General features: G+C 53.5%; 1 long non-coding RNA gene across 5 annotated transcripts; it reads right to left on the bottom strand.

Annotated features, from left to right (window-relative positions):
• Window positions 1–185: 185 nt before the first annotated feature.
• LOC308067003 lies at window positions 186–9935 on the bottom strand. 5 transcript variants are annotated; one of them, XR_013929394.1, is made up of 4 exons: window positions 6306–9935; window positions 3360–4848; window positions 2973–3222; window positions 186–2268 (listed from the first exon to the last, which is right to left on the bottom strand). It is a non-coding gene; the product is annotated as an uncharacterized lncRNA (long non-coding RNA). The 5 variants fall into 5 exon arrangements; XR_013929395.1 differs by having other exon boundaries at window positions 186–3222; window positions 6306–7391; window positions 7732–9934; XR_013929396.1 differs by having other exon boundaries at window positions 186–3222; window positions 6306–7807; window positions 8068–9089.
• Between the last annotated feature and the right edge of the window lie 6002 nt (window positions 9936–15937).

Raw genomic sequence — 15937 nt, 5'->3', positions numbered from 1 at the left:
ACTACCCACTGTCACGGTGGTGTGTACCAAGACCGCTCTCCATTTTCCTTCTGGCAGTTCTGTGCCTCTGCCTGGGGCTCCCGTGTGCACAGGTGCTGCTCCCACCCTTCCCCTTGGCTGAGGAGCGATTCCTGACCTCGCTGTCCGAGACGAGGTGGAGGGGGAATAAAGACACATAAGGCTGGTCCCGACTGAATGGAAGGGAGGGAAGATGAGTTAAGCTTCATTTATGTTATTTATAATGTTATGTGTTATATATATATATATATGTTACATATGTGTATATATATGTATGCTATTAATATTATAATGTTACATTTATGTATGTTCTAATAATAATAATTTATTACATTATTAATTCATGTTATTACTGAGGTGGTGCTGTTTACCATAGTAGCATTCATGACTTGGGCCAACAGCGAGGTCTCGGGGATGGCACCATCACTGCGAGGTGGGATCTTCTGCTTCTCTCTGTGTTTGGAGTTTCTCACACCGGGAAGCTGAGATGGGACCAGCATCCCACCGCTGCTTAAGGACTTATCTTTGGATGGCAACCAAACCTTGCTGCGGCTGCGGCAGAGCAGCGTGAGCTGGCCCAAGGGCTGGCTTCTGCAGTCACATGGCCAGGAGTCCACAGCAGGTCAGCTGCCGCCGGCGCCGCGGTACGTGTGTTCTGTGGTCATGTCACCATCTTGCCTGCCTTCCCCTCAGGGGAGACTTCTTGGGGAATGATCAATACATTGAAAAATACTGTTGCACGAATGCCAAGGTAAGTCATTTTATGTTGCTAAATAGTCGGTTCCAGTCAATGAAGTTTGGGGGTTTTTTTAATTTCTGAGAATGACGCGGTAGCCCCTGGAGTGATGTCAGCCGCGTTCCCGCCCGCTGTAGCAGCCCAGACCTCAGCAGGGGCTGGCCGGGCGGCGCTGAGCTGCCGTCTCTGCTGGGCTGGCAATGTACCCAGAGCGTTACAAATGAAAATTTCCAAACATGAAGGCAGCACCGAGGGAGAGGAAAATTCCCCTCCAGCAACGTACTCTGCTATTGTCAGGGCAGCGTAGAACGAAAGCAAAAAGGATTTCAAGACCAGCTTTCGGCTGCCCGTTGAGGCTCTGGTTATAAAACGCAGCCCGAACGCACCGTGCCTGAGCCAACCCCTCCCCCTGCCCAAACCTTAAGCCAAAGGATTTAAACAAGCTCTTATGTAATGTGGTTTTAGTGTTTCCAGTAGAAATAGGTGTTCTAAATATAAATGATTTGCAGATAAAATAGGCTTATATAAAATGCTTTTAAGTTTATATAACCCTATATTGGCATTGCACCTGACCCCTCCATCAGCCATCAGCCCAGTGGCGGGGGGGGGGGGGGGATGTGTGTGGTGCTGGCTGTGCCCACTGGCGGGGACATGGCTCGGGACTGTGCTGGCAGCTGCTGTCACCTACTGACCCCCATCCTGTCCCCAACCCACCAGCCCATGCCCTCCCAGGGATGGTGCTGCTGGAAGAGATGTGGTGTTCCCGTCAGGGCGGGCCCCGGAGCAGTGGAGACCCCAGTTTCTAGCAGCGGTGACCGTCCGGACTCAGCAGCTGGGCACCCCAGTTACTGTCCCTTGGGGTCAGTACATATTTTTATATACAGACATTATATGTGTGTGTGTGTATATATTATTATAGATATACACATATATATGTATATATATTATTATGTATATATATTATATATGTGTGTGTATATACATATTAGATATGTATAGCTATAGGTATATAAGTCACCTGCTTTGGCTTTTCAGGCAAAGAAAGTTGTTTTGAACATTGCGAGCTGGAATTCTCCTTTATTCCACTGTGCATATGTATGTGCACATATATGCATGTATTACACAGACATATATATATATATGACATAGTAAAAGAGCCGACTGCCTCCAGCTTAGGGCTTGCAGCGTGGCCTCAGGCTGTGGGCTGTTCCCAAGCCGTGGCCACAAGCCGGGCCAGCGGCCAGGCACAGCTTGCTGTCACAGCGAGGCCACCTGAACACCTCAGGCTCTTAAGCGAAATCCCTCCTCCACCACAGCGCGTGACAGCAAAGGGTGAGCCCTCCTCTGTGATGCCTCTGCTCCATGGCCAGCTTCATCAGAATTGCAGCTGATCAAAGCCGCCGTGCTGCTCATCAGGCTCAGTGACAGTGGCCCCTTGATAAGGGTGGCAGCAATTAACTTAGAAATTCTGTGCACCTTCTGCACAGAAAACAACGGTTGCTGCATTACAGCCCCTACGTATGGGAAAGAAGCTGAGTCAAATCTTGCGCAACAGCCTTCAGTGCATCACACCAACCACTGGCTTTTAGGGGAAGGACTGATTACGTAGATTTAGCTCCTGACACGTGTACAACACATGCATAGAATTATGTATAAATATATAGATATTTATAGATAGGCATCACAAGAGCAAGACACGTGCACTTTTTGCACACGGAGAGACACAGACACAGAGGAAGACGCACACATTTTTTGCACACACACACAGAGACGCAAGAGGCAGATGCACATTTTTTGCACAGACACACAGACACGAGAGGGAGACACGAGCACATGTTTTTGCACACACACACAGAGCCAAGAGGGAAGGCGGTCCTGGTCCAGGTCCACCACAGTTACTAAGGGCACAGCAGCCTGCGCTATAATCCCAGCAAACAGTACTACTTGTGATGCACAATGTGATGACAGAGCAATAGCAGCACAGTATCAGCTCGACACTGCAAAGTGTTGCAGAGAGTAAGACAAGGATCCATCACCAACTGCCACCTCTCCACCATCAAGGCCCACTCTTCAGCTGGGAGCCCCATTGCAGCCAAAACCAGGAGTCTTTCTGTAACTGGGAAAATACCTATGTGGTGCAACCACCCATAGGCTACTGGCCCAGTCCCAGAGCCTGCCCACCTTTTTACTCAGTAAAAACCACAAGTAGTTTACACACCTAGCCCACGCACACCTTTAGGCTCAGGCTAAGTGCAGGCGTGCACTATCTTATGGTCCATAAGGTTCGCACATGCCGGGGATGTTGGCCGGACACCTGCACGTGGTGGAGTTGCCGTCAGGACGGAGCTGCACACAGTAGCGATTGTCTGGCAGGTCCTGCTCACATCTTGCTTGTTCAGGGGGCTCAGGACAACCACCACCTGCTCCTTACAGCAGTCCTTCAGCTCCCTGTCCAAGTTAGGCGATCCCTAATTAAAGACAAAGGCTTTTTCATAAGCAGTAATCCAGAGCACGCCGGTGGTGCCAGCTCAGAGAGGGAGGGCAAGCCCCCCAGAACAACCCCTCTCCTTGCCAGCACAGCTGCCTTGGTGCAGCTGAGCCATACCTGCACTCCGGGCGGCCGAGACACCCCTGTGCTTGGTGCAGCCCTGTGCTCCGGCGGCTCGGCGCGTCGTCGCTTTCCTCCTGTGCCGCCCTGGGCTGGTGCGGGCAGGCCGGGCGCTGCTGCAGCAGGCGAAGCTACAGGCGGGCACGGACAGGGCACCGGGCACGTGTGGTGTTTTCCTTCGCGAGGGAGGGAAGAAGGTAGAGCAACACAAGCCGCTGCTGCGAGGGTGGACCTGGAATCCCCTGCAAGCTGTAATGCCACTGTGTTAGTACGGAAATATTCCCAGGGCGACCAAGGGAGAGAGTAATGACAGGAGGAGTAAATACACTCCTGTCTTTAACCAGGGCCAGGTAATACACCGAAAGCAAGGCAGGAGCAAAACTCGGTCTCCTCTTTGTGCAGCGCAGCGCCGGCTCCCGGGCAAGGCAGCAAAGCGTGACCACGGAGGACCCTGGGTGCTGGCTGCTGTGCCCGTTCCCGCGTGCTGCGGCAGCCGGGAAGGTACCGCAGCCCTTCTGCCAAACACTGGGGCTGGAGAACGGGGTAAAAGAGTCCCCACAGGTGCACAGAGAGCTGCAAACCTGTTACAGCCCCTGGGGCTCCTTAGGGGCGCTTTGAACTCAGCAACAAAACCAGTTACATTACACATATAACATTATGTATACATAGATATATAATATAATGCTATATTTTATATGTACTATACTTTATATTAAATATACATGTAGATATGCATGCATATATAAACAAGTTTGTATAATATATACCTATATGTATATAGACATGTTAGATGGGTATAGCTATAGGTATATGTATATATACACATACATTTAATGTCTGTATATAAAAATATATACATATTCTATACATATATAGAATAGATTCTACATGCATATACATGCTAGATGTATACATTACATATATTTCAATAGTTATTTTATATAGAGATGTATATGTCTCTATATACATAGATGCATGTGTACCTAAAACATATACACACGCATAAGGTGTGTGTCTATGTGTGTGTGTACACAGACGTATATGCACACAGGTACACACAGACACAGCCCCCCCGAAGGGAAGCCCACCTTGCACAGCGCACTCGCTGTCTGCGAGCAGGCGACCCAGGCGGTGGCAGGAGGCTCTTGCGCTGCCAGGGCTCTTTCGGGAGCTCAGTGGTGATGTGTCACCCCGGGCCCTCGCACAGACAGCCGTTCCCGGCGCCTGGACCCCGCACAAACCCGTGTTTTCCCCAAGGACACTTCCCTGCCAGGCAGTGTGAAGGCAGGCAGGACCCGCGGTGTGTTCAGTACCGCGCTCGGGCGATGTCCCGCAGAGCCCCACGGGGATGGTGGCTGCATTGGTCCTGCAGAACCAAGGGAACGGTGTATTTCCCCACCTTGCAGCCCTGGCCGCTCGGTGACCCGGCACACAGCGGTACACACCTGGTTTCTCTTCCAGAGGCAGCGGTCACTTTCCTCCAGGGCTTTTGAAAGAATAAGGTAAAAAGGCAGCATGAAGAGTTGCGCTTGCAAACACTTGGCAAGCTTTTCCCCTACTGGGATTTGTGCTTAAAATTCATTAAGGAAACAAAATATTGGTTACAGTGATTGGCCCACAAAAACTAAACTGTCACTAAAAACCTTCACCTTCCACCCCTTCCCCTGATACTATTTTGCTACAGTTCTGAGAAGATGGTTATTGATGTGCCACTTTTCCAGTAAGTATGAGAACAAATAATACTAAGGAAACTCTTAGAAGAATTTTGCCTATTTCTCCTGCTTTGGAGCTGGGTGATAGGGCACTCGACATGAAGGTGTACGTAAGACTATGAGCCATGCTCATTAAAACTTCAGCCAACTTAAGCAGCAGCCCTAGGTAAGCCTCGCTCCGTGTGGCTTGGCACCGTGTCTTGGGGCACCTCAGCTGGCCACCCTGTGGGTGCTGCTGGGTGACAGCTCTGCTTACTTACCACGCTTTTCCTCCTGTGCTGCATTAGCTTCCCTTTTTAATACCGTGCTCCTTCCCAGCACCTTTCTATTCCATACCCCTGAACTTAAAAACCCAAAAAGGTACCTATTTGCCGCAGAAAAGCAGGGTGCTGGAGGGAGTGCAGCGTGCGGCAGCAACTGTAGGCCGGGTTTAAGGGCGTCTGTTAACAGCCTGCATTAAGCATGCATGAAACCAAGCCAGGCAGGGCAAAAACTCCACTGAGCTGCAGTCGGAAAGATGCCATCCTCCCCTGGGCACAACTGGTGTCGTCACAATGCCTGCCTTCCTCCCTGCTGATGGCAGAGGGGATTGTCCAAACCGCACAGGAAAGTGACCACCTTCCCCGCCCCCGCACGGCAAGGACCCCAGAAGCCCCCCAGGGGGTGGAGAGGGAGGTGTGCGGTGCCCTGCCTGCACCTGGGTTTGAGCCCACCAGCCCTGTGACTGCAGCCACCTGTGCTGCCCATGCCCGTGTCCACCTCGAGCTGCTGCTTCCACAGCCACCTCCACAACTCAGCTGTGAGCCCGGAGCCGGGGGAGCATCACACCCCGCAGGTACACGCAGGCAGGGACCTCCTTCCTTCTTGAAACTCCTAAATGAAACTGTAAATGGGAAATCCCATGTCCCCAGGTACCGCATTTCCCTTTCTAGCGAAGGTCTCTTGCAATCTCTAACATGCGTGGCATGAAATCACCAAATGCCCTGCACATTTCCCACATTTCTGTTACTTTCCCACAGAGTTAACTCATCAGTGCTGGTCTCCCCACCCAACCCATACATATAAGTATATAGACACTTTACATATGTATAGATGTATGTGTATATACATAAATACATGTTCATATACACATACGTGTGTGTGTGTATAAAATGTATATGTATAAACACATAGCATATACACACACATGTGTACATCTATAAAATGATATATTTATTTATGTATATCTCACCTTTGCAGTACTTGCATCCAGGTAGGAAGCACAGAGCCAGTGGCTAAATTCTGGTTTTAATGTCTAAAACTGCAGATGAAAAAAGAAGTCATTTTACCAGCAAACACATTCAGGAGAGCCTTTTTGCAAGTACAAGCTGAGCAGCTGCTCGGTGACCAGGTAGCAAGAGGACTGTAGTCACGTTGCTGTGGAGGGTGCTGTTAAATTCATGCTCATGGAAAGCTGACAGCACCATTTCTGAGCCAGCTAGCTAGACATCTCCGTGGAGAGTAAGGCAGCTGAAAACAGAGGTGACCCTGGCTAGGGGAGTAAAGCCCGTTTGTTTTTGCAAGAGGCGTAGCTTGCACGCTTCTGTTAAAGTAAGAGCATAAAGCACCGAGAACAACCACTGGAAATTTAGCAGCATCTGATTTTCAGTGCTGAAAACACACCAGCCGGCTCTGGCAACGTGGGACAATTTTAGGAGCTGAAAGACAAACGATGAAACAGAGGCACACCTCGTGCTTTGTACCTGGTGTGGCACGGAGCTGGCCACCACGCTGTCACACTTGGCAGGCTGGCTGGCAGCCGCTGCCACCCAGGTTCACCCGAAATCCCAGCACCCCCAGCTCAGGAGCGATGCATGCAGGCGATGGGGCCTCGCTTTGCAGGCAGGATGGTCCCTTGCTGACCAGACAGCACCGCTTACCCTCGCCCAGCTCAGCCCGTGTTGCCACCAGCAGCTCCCAGCACAGTGCCTGTGCTGCGGGACCCCAGCCTTACCTGCTGATCCAAGTTGGCTGGGTAGCAGCAATATAAACAGGTGAAAAATGAAAACAGCAACAACCTCAACTTGTTTTCCCGCACAAAACAGTGACTGGCTGCTTTGGTGGTTTCTCCTGACTGATGAGATGGGTGCTCCATGCTGTCTGGAGCAGACCCTGTACTGCCTGCCAGGAGCATCAGCACCAGCAGGGCTCCAAGGGCTTGGCCCTTTGCCAGCCATGGGGGCACCTGGTGCTGGACCTGTACCCACAGGAGGAGCCGGCGTTCCAGACGGGGCTGTATTCATGGGCCTCCTTCACCTCCTCTTCTTTGAGGCTATACCTAAGGAATTCAGATTTAAATTAATCCTTTGGCACCATCGGGTTCAGGACTTCCACCCTGAAGGCTGATGAGCTGCATTAAGATTAATTCCCATCAAGGAGAATGCCAACGTCTTTGCTCCTCAGTGCTCGTTCAGCCCCTCCCGCCATTGCTGTCGCAGTGCCGTGGCTCACGCTGCTCAGGCGCAGGAGGCTCATGGCCGCTGCACCCGATGGAGCTGGACTCACGCTGAGCAAGAGGAAGGGCCAGATGGCAGCAGGAGGCATCTCCCGACCTCAGTTTCCCTGTGGTTCTGGTATCGAAAGCCATCTCGTGGAAATAACAGCAAACTGAAAACTACCCAGGGTAGATGGAGCTTCTGTCTTCTGCTGTTTTTTGGTGAAGAACACGGTCACAAAGAGCGCTTCCCTCTGTACCTAGCTTAGCAGGAATAAAAGCAACAGGGAAAATGCATAAGCAAAGAGTAATTTTGTAGTAAAGTCTTTGGCATGGATGAAAAACTGTGACTTGTAGGGCTTTTGCTTGGGCTGTCTCATCTCTCTGGCTGAAGTCCACAGGAGCTGTAAGCCCAGCCATGCACACCACAGACCACAGAGCGAGAAGCACCCAAAATTCATGGCTACTTTTGAAATAGCAGCTGCATGAAAGCAGCTTTAAAAGAAATAAAGACACAAACCTACATGATGCTCAGGCATCACCCAGCTGAACCGAAACCCTCCATCTGCCTCTTGAACTCTGGGAAGGCTGCCTCGGGATGCGGGTGCATATTTGTGCCTGAACTTGGCGCCTCTCAGCCACCTCAGCCAGGCAATTTAAACTCCTCGGTAATCTCCGAACTGTCAGGGTTAACGATCAGATGCAACTTTGATGCCGCTGAACTTGTGAACCAGGATGTGTTGGGAAAGGCCGAGGCACGGAAAGGTTAGCCCTTTCTCAGGAGCAGAGCGTTAGCTGAAGCGATGGGAAGGGGTTGCATTTGACAGGGGTTTTGCTAATGCGGGCGTGATGCCACGGCCCCACATATCCCCAGCAGCCCCCCTGCTTCAAGGAGCTCAAGCAGCTTTTTCCTCTTTGGTCTCTCCATGCTCGTACAGTGCTGTAAAATCAGCAGGAGACATAAATCCATGGCTGCTGTGTTACGCTCTGTGAGGTCCAGGGTCTTTTTTTAGTTTGTTTCTGTGCAGATGAGTTCAAACGCAATTATTTATTACAACTATTCTGCAAAGTATGGCTCTCCTCACCCGGCAGCTACTCACCCAAACCAACCTCAGCCACCACCTTGTGACCCACCGGGACACAGGCGGAGGGTGCCCTGCCTCGGCCGGCCTGGGACTCCAGGCTGGGAGGTGGCAAGCGAGGGGCAGCTCTACCAGCCCTGCTCCGAGCCACCTGCCCGTGCCCGTGGCCACCCCGGCGGGTGCTCCAGCCTAACGCCGCTCTCACAAGCGGAGCAACTGCCCGAGCGGTGCGGGGCGCTCCGGGTGCGGAAAACACCCCCCTAAGCTGAGCTGCTGTACCGAACCCCGCACGGCCCGCCCGCGCCCCGCGGGCTGTCCCGCAGCGTGGGGCATCCCCCCGCCCGCCCAGCCCCGCGGAGCTCTGCTGCTCCCCCCAAAGGGCCGAGCAGCGGCCACGGCCGGCCGGGCGCGGGGACCCCAGCGACTGTGCAGCCCCCCCGGCCCCCGCGCCGCTCCAACGCCGCCTCACCCCGCTTCTGCCGGCGCACAGTGCCCCCAAGCGGGCGGCAGCGGGACTGCACCGTACAGCCAGCAGGCGGGGGGCGCGTGCAGCCTGCGCAGCCCCCGTGGCGCACACCCGCCTTTAAGGCTTAAAGACGGCAATTTATATATACATCTATCTATGTAAAATTACATGCACATACATGCACAAGTAAATTGAACACATTTATGCATTATATGCATCATATACATATATGTGTGTGTATTTATACATATATATATATGAGTGTATATACATGCATATGTATATAATTTATATACATATATACACGTGTTTATGTATATATGTATATATGCATACGTATATATGTACATACACACATGTTTGTGCATATATATATGTTTGTATATATGTGTGTATGGGTATATGTACATACACACACCTTTTTTGTGTTTATATATATGTATGTGCATATACACGTAGTTGTATATAAGAATATATACAGGTGTTTGTGCATATATACGTATATACATATATGTATATATACACCTATATATGTATATAGACACGTTTGTGCGTATATACGTATATGTATACATATGTCTATACACACACGCATATAAATTCTGTGCGTAGGTGCATATAAACTGCCCTCACGCGCCGCCCACGCCGCCACCGCCCCCTGCCCGCATGGTAGCCGGTGGGAGCGGCTCAGCTGCACCGCGCCGCCACCGCCGCGGGGGGGCGCTGTCCTGCAATGGCCCCAGCCGCCGCGGGGGGAGCGCTGCGCCGCGACACCGCGAAACGGAGAGGGGCGGGGGCGGAGAGAAAGACAGGGAGGGAGGGACGGGCAGGGAGGCAGGGAGGGAGGCAGGGATGGAGATGGGGGCAGGGAGGAGTCAGTGGCAAGAAGGAGGCAGAGATGGAGGCAGGGGCAGGGAGGAGGCAGGGGCAAGAAGGGGGCAGGGATGGAGGCAGGGGCAGGGAGGAGGCAGGCGCAAGAAGGAGGCAGGGATGGAGGCAGGGGCAGGGAGGAGTCAGTGGCAAGAAGGAGGCAGAGATGGAGGCAGGGGCAGGGAGGAGGCAGGGGCAAGAAGGAGGCAGGGATGGAGGCAGGGGCAGGGAGGGAGGCAGGGGCAGCGGCCGCAGCCTGCAGGAAGCCGCCCTGCCGGGGAGCCCGACCCCGAGGGGCCGGTTCCCAGCCCAGCGCGGGCAGCGCCCCCGGAGCCGCGGGGTGGGGAGCCCTGCAGTGCCATCTCCCCCGCCGCCCGGCTGGCTGTGTGACACCCAACACAACGCTCTCCTCGTCAGCTGGTCCCTGGTGTCGCCAAGAAGGCAGCTGCCAGAGGTGAGTGGTGGGGATGGAAGTACCAGTCTCGACGATTAGCCCGGTGTTCGTTCGTTGAGAAACACTAATTGTGCCAGGACGGCGCTGGTTTGTTCCTGCCCTGTGCCGTGTGTGTCCCCACGCACCTAGCCCAAAGGCTCAAAGCCCCCCAGCTGGGGCAGGAGGGTGAAGCCTGGCTTTGCCAAGACCAGCCCCCCGAAAGCCCCCTGCTGCCCCCCCAAAAGCACCCTGCTGCAGCTCGCAAACCCAGGCGCTCTCCGTCCTGCCAGGCAAAGCGAAAATGCCAGCCTGGCCCACCTGCACAGGTAGTGCCAAAGGCACCCAGGCAAAGCACTAAAAGCCTTCAGAAAATTAACTCCCCGCCAGTGGATAAGAAGCTTTTTGAATCTGCAAAAAGGAAAAGGTGCAAAACTAAGAATTTGGGAGGGAGTGGGACTATCCCAGCCTCTGCCCAGCACCATGACCTGGGCTGGAGTCAGGCGGGACACCCACCTGGAGGTCTCCTGCTACAGCAAGGTAAGCCTTTAAAGTTCAGCTTCCCTTCACCTGTCATAATAAAACATGTGCAGTACAAAGTGCAGCAGAACATCATGACTAGCCATCAGCAATTGCACTTCCTACGGCCAGCCTCCAACAATACCAGCTTTCTGTCGTTATCTCCTGTCTGGAAAGTCTAAAGACTCCCCTGTGAAGGGTCTCACCTCTTTCAGAAGCAGAAGGTCCCTGTACCCCATGTGAAACACATCCCACCATCAGGCTTTAGCACTTCAAAAAAATTCAGGTCATCTGCACAATATTGAAATTTTATGGAGTAAAGGGAGGGGAAATTTTTTCCTTACCTTTTGCTTTTGGCAGTACCAAAGCACTTTCATGTCCTGACTGTCAGGGTTACCCGATTACTGCAGGGTCACTCGATTGCTACACGATCCCAGTATATGGCACAGCACTTGAAGGAGGGGAGACCCTCACAGAGCCCCCGCCAGTGGCTCACCTGGGAGGGCTCGGGCGCTGGCAGGGGCTGAGCTCCAGCTTGGCTCACTTACAGGCCAAAAGCAATCGTGCCATAAGCTCTAGTGACAGAAACCTGCAGCGCTCCCCAGTATTTTGCACGTGCCACCCACCACACCAGAGCCCAGCAGCACACAAACTGGGCTGCTGTGGGGACTGGTGCTGGTATGGTGTGCAGTGCTGCTGGTTCATGTCCCCCACACAGGTCAAATAGCCTCCAGGACTTGTAATAATTATTAAACGTATTGCTTTAACCAGCAGCTTTGCTCCTGGGAAATACCCAGAGCCTCCTAGATTGACTGCCTGCCGGACCTGCTCATTCAGCTGCACCGCTGTCCTGTTGCAGAGATGAAGGCTGGGACACAAGGAGCTATTGGGACACAAGGTGCTATCGGGGTGGAAGGAGCTATTGGGGTGGAAGGGGCTATTGGGGTGGAAGGAGCTATCAGGGTGGAAGGAGCTATCAGGGTGACACACGGGTGCTGGCAGTGGGGAGATAGGGGGTGCCCAGCTCAGCTCGCCCCAGCAGGACAGGGTGACCCTGAGGGAGTGCTGCTCGCTCGATGGGGTGGAGTGGGGAGGCTGGGATGGGCTTCACCCTCAGCTCTGGCCGTGCCTTGGCTCAGGAGGGCTTCAGTGGCAGCACGGACCCCCTGCTCAGGAGCAGCCCAGCACAGGCTCCCTGGCACCTTCAGCTTGACTGCAGCCCATCGGCATACGGGAAGGCCGCAGCAGCTCTTGGCAAAAAGCCATGTCACTGTCACGGCCAGTAGCTAAGGCAGCGGGTACCCTGGCTGCAACGGTTACCAACTGCTCCCACAGGCCAAGGAGTCTGTGACGACAGCCCAAAATCCCAGCGCAGCAAACTGGAGTATCTCTGAGCAGCGCCCACGGGAGCGCTCAGCACACCGGGCATGCTGGAGCCGTGGTGCGGAGCTGTGCCGCTTTCGCTCTGATCAGTTGAGGACGAGGTTGGTTTTTGCAATTTGCGATAACAGCATTTTGCAAGCACGATGAGAATGTGTGGTAAACCCCAGGCAAACTGGGGCAGGCTGCGCACACAAGCCGCGCAGCCAGGTCTTTTAGCAGAGTCAGGCTAAGGGCTTTAACCCCGCCATGCCTGCGCCCTGCGCCCCTGCAGCGTGACCCTGCGCCCCTGCAGCATGAGACCACCACTGCCACCCCCTCCCCCTGCCCCGCTTCCTATGGAGCCTGTGCCCGGCTTCTGGCTCTGCTGCCTCGGAGCTGGCCCGCAGGTGGTCCCGTGGGGGCACGGCTGCGGGTGAAACCCCACAGCCAAGCCAGTGGGGCAGCAAGCCCTGGGGGAGCAGGGTGCTGAGCACAGCAAAGCCAAGGGCACCCTCACCAGCTGGGGAAGAGCCGCACTAACGGCTGCCCAAAGGCTTGCAGCGGGTGAGTGGGACAGTAGACAAAAATCAATTTGCTTTGCCAGAGCGTCCTTACTGTGAACTGGTTTGTAATAATAAAATCATTACAGCAGGGCATTACGGCTCATTCGTCCCATTGGTTTGCTTTGCTCAGAAGAACCCGACATTGAAGTATCCTTCACATCCACTTGCTTTGCTCCTAGAATGCACGTTGTAGCCAGACAAATCAAGGACATCTGCACTGGCATGGGGAGTGGCCATGTGTCCTGCCCTCACTCCAGCTGCCCAGGGACCCATCCGAAAGAAAACCAAGATGCTGGTATTTTGAAGGCGTAAACAGGATGATGCTAGAGGCAAGTCACCACGACCCAGAGCCCAGGCACATGCTGATTAATCCAGTTCCCCTCCCTTAAACAGTTTATGTCTGCTAATCAAGGAAGGTTCGCAGAGAGCAAACCTGGTCACAGTGGCTCGCTGTGGTGCTGATACAGGACGCTTACAAATTCATCACACCTCTTACTCGCTATTGCCTTTTGACTGAGAACCAGAATAATGCAAAAGGTAATCGAGCACATCATAACTGTGGCTAAACCTGGCCAGCTCACAGGCCTGAAAACCAGGTCTAAGTCATGAACCAGCATCAAGCAGACATTCTGTCAGCAAAGAATTTTTTTCCTGCCTCTTCAAAATTTCACATTTTTAATCAATGACCTGGACAAACTCACCATAATTAACACAGAATCCAGGTCCCAGCTCCAGAGCTGGGCACATTGGGCACACAGCAAATGTTTTGCTGCTGACAAATATAAAAATCACAGCTAAAGCTGACAGACAGACTCAGGGAAGGGATGGGATGGTTGGACCAGCACAGGGGGGGCACAACGGACCCTCATGGAACTGACAGGGCTCATCCATCCAATTTACAGAAAAGACCCCTAGTGGGAGCAACCCCAGTAAGGCCCAGTATGAGTGCTGCTGGGGTGGCACACCCCATTCTGGTGTCCACAACCCCTCCCCAGCAGAGAGCTTCAGCAAGTGGAATGGGTGTGGGGCACAGGAGCTTCTCCACTGCTGGGGGTGAGATGTGCAGTGCAGGCAAGACCCCTGAGCCAGCAGGTCTGCTCTGTGTCACCAGCCCTCGTGCTACATGCCCACCTGCCAGCGAGCCCGCGCAGCCGCGCGGGGGAATCCTTGTGCTCTGGGGGCAATGCGGCAGATAACACGCAGCTACTTCGGATGGACAACTCCAGGTGGCACAGGCAGAAAGACACCCCAAAAAAGAGCCACAGAGTTTGTAAAATCTTTTATGGCAAGACCAGTCAGGCACAAACTGAATGTTAAAGGAAACGCTGTGCTTGAGGGATCTTTTTTATGATTGCTCAAACTTTCCAAAGTCCATTGTGAGGTTATTAGAGGTTCCTCTCACAAGTGAGAAGCCATAAACATGAACAAAAGCAGAGCAAAAGCTACCTTGAAACCACTGCTGCGTCCACAAGAAAGTCTCTTGCCTGCAGGGTGTCCACAGGCCCACAACAAACACACCAGAAATGCCCTTTGGTGGGACACAGCTGAGCCATGCTGGCCCAGGCAGCTGGACACCGGAGGCATGGGCTGCTGGAGCCTACTGCTCTCGTGCGTTATTTTTGCTGGTTATTTGTTAAATCAACTTTGAGACTTGAGTCCTCAAAACAGCTTCAGTTATCCCAGAGGAGAAAGGAGGCGAGAAAGCTCAGTCGCTGCCTAAGCAAGGCACTGGCAGCTCTGGGCATCCTTTCCTTCTCTTTGTGACAAATAAGGGTGACCAACGATGGCTGAGAAACTTGTGCTGTTGCCTAGTCTCAAGCTTCACATATAAATACTCTTGGACTTATTTTTGTTTGGTGGTTATCTCCTTAAGGAGTCTCTAGGGCACTTAGGAGGTTTCAGATAAGATTATGTCCAATGACGAAGGGAGGAAAGAGTTCATCTCTCAGTATCTTTTTGGACAAACAATCTGAGGCAAACAAGGTTTAGCAAGCTTGTAGGGTTTAGGGTCCCACTCACTCACCCTGATGCTGTAAACCCGAAACGCAGCCCAGCCCGCTTTCTGCTGTGGCGGTCTCCTATCATCCCGAACCCCTCACTCCTGTCAGCCAAACCCACCAGCCAACCTTTTTATTGCAACCTGCCCATGAAACGTGAGAGGGATGGTGTGGTTTCTTCACCTCTTGTGCTGCCCTTTGGAGCTGTGAGCAGCCATCGGCTGCCTCGCACCCCAGCCGGTGCCAGCTGTACCCCGTGGGGCCCTTCTGTCCCCAGCACAGACGGCGCAAACCCCTCGTGCCTCCTCTGTGACCCTTGTGCTTGGTGAAACCCCAGCGCAGCTGCTCGCCGGCAGCCTGGGGAACGGGCCCAGCTCTCTCCTGAGAGGAGACATCTCCCGCAGAACAGCCGCCGTTCCCGGCATCCCCCTTTATTTGCCTTGCTGCCGCCCCAGCCCACGCCATGCACCTGGTGCCACTCTGGCTGCAAGTGAAAAAGAAGGTAAAATTCCTGCGCCCACACCACAAGATCTTTTTATAGCCAAGGGGATGAGGTTTTGCACTCTCTTCCTAATTTCCACTTAGGGAGTAAACAGGAAAACCAACCTGGCCTGGTAGCTAATTTGGGAGCACAGTGAGTTGCTCCATGTGCCTCCCTGGGATGCTTCCCGCCCTCTTCTGCTGTGCCAGGGCAGCAGGATGGCACTGGGGCCAACACCCTGTGTCCCCAGAGTGTCCCCAAAGGGAGACAACAGCCCTCGGCCGCTCCTGGGCAGGGACGGACACCCCGCTGGGACTGTCACCAGTGACACCCAGAGCCAGCACTGGGCATGTGTGGACGTATGGCCTCTGTGCTAACGGCGGGCAAAGCGAAGGGTGAGTGTGAGCCCTGCACTGCAGCCATTCACAGCGTGGACATTTCCACCTTCTTTGCCGCTGGGAATGTTTTCTCACACCTTTCGCCTTAGGGCGGTGCACCCTGACTGTTGGGACCTCTGCCCCAGCACAGGGGGCCTGGGGGGGCTGCGGTGGTCAAGCTGGGGGGGCGTGAGGACACAGGCTGAGCTCCATGCACGCAGCTCCCCCATCTCCTTGATCCAC

This window comes from Falco punctatus (genome assembly GCF_963210335.1).
Source record: "Falco punctatus genome assembly, chromosome: 7".
Classification (NCBI taxonomy): Eukaryota; Metazoa; Chordata; class Aves; order Falconiformes; family Falconidae; genus Falco; species Falco punctatus.
Note: the sequence above shows the minus strand (reverse complement) of the source record. Positions and strands in the feature narration are given on the sequence as shown.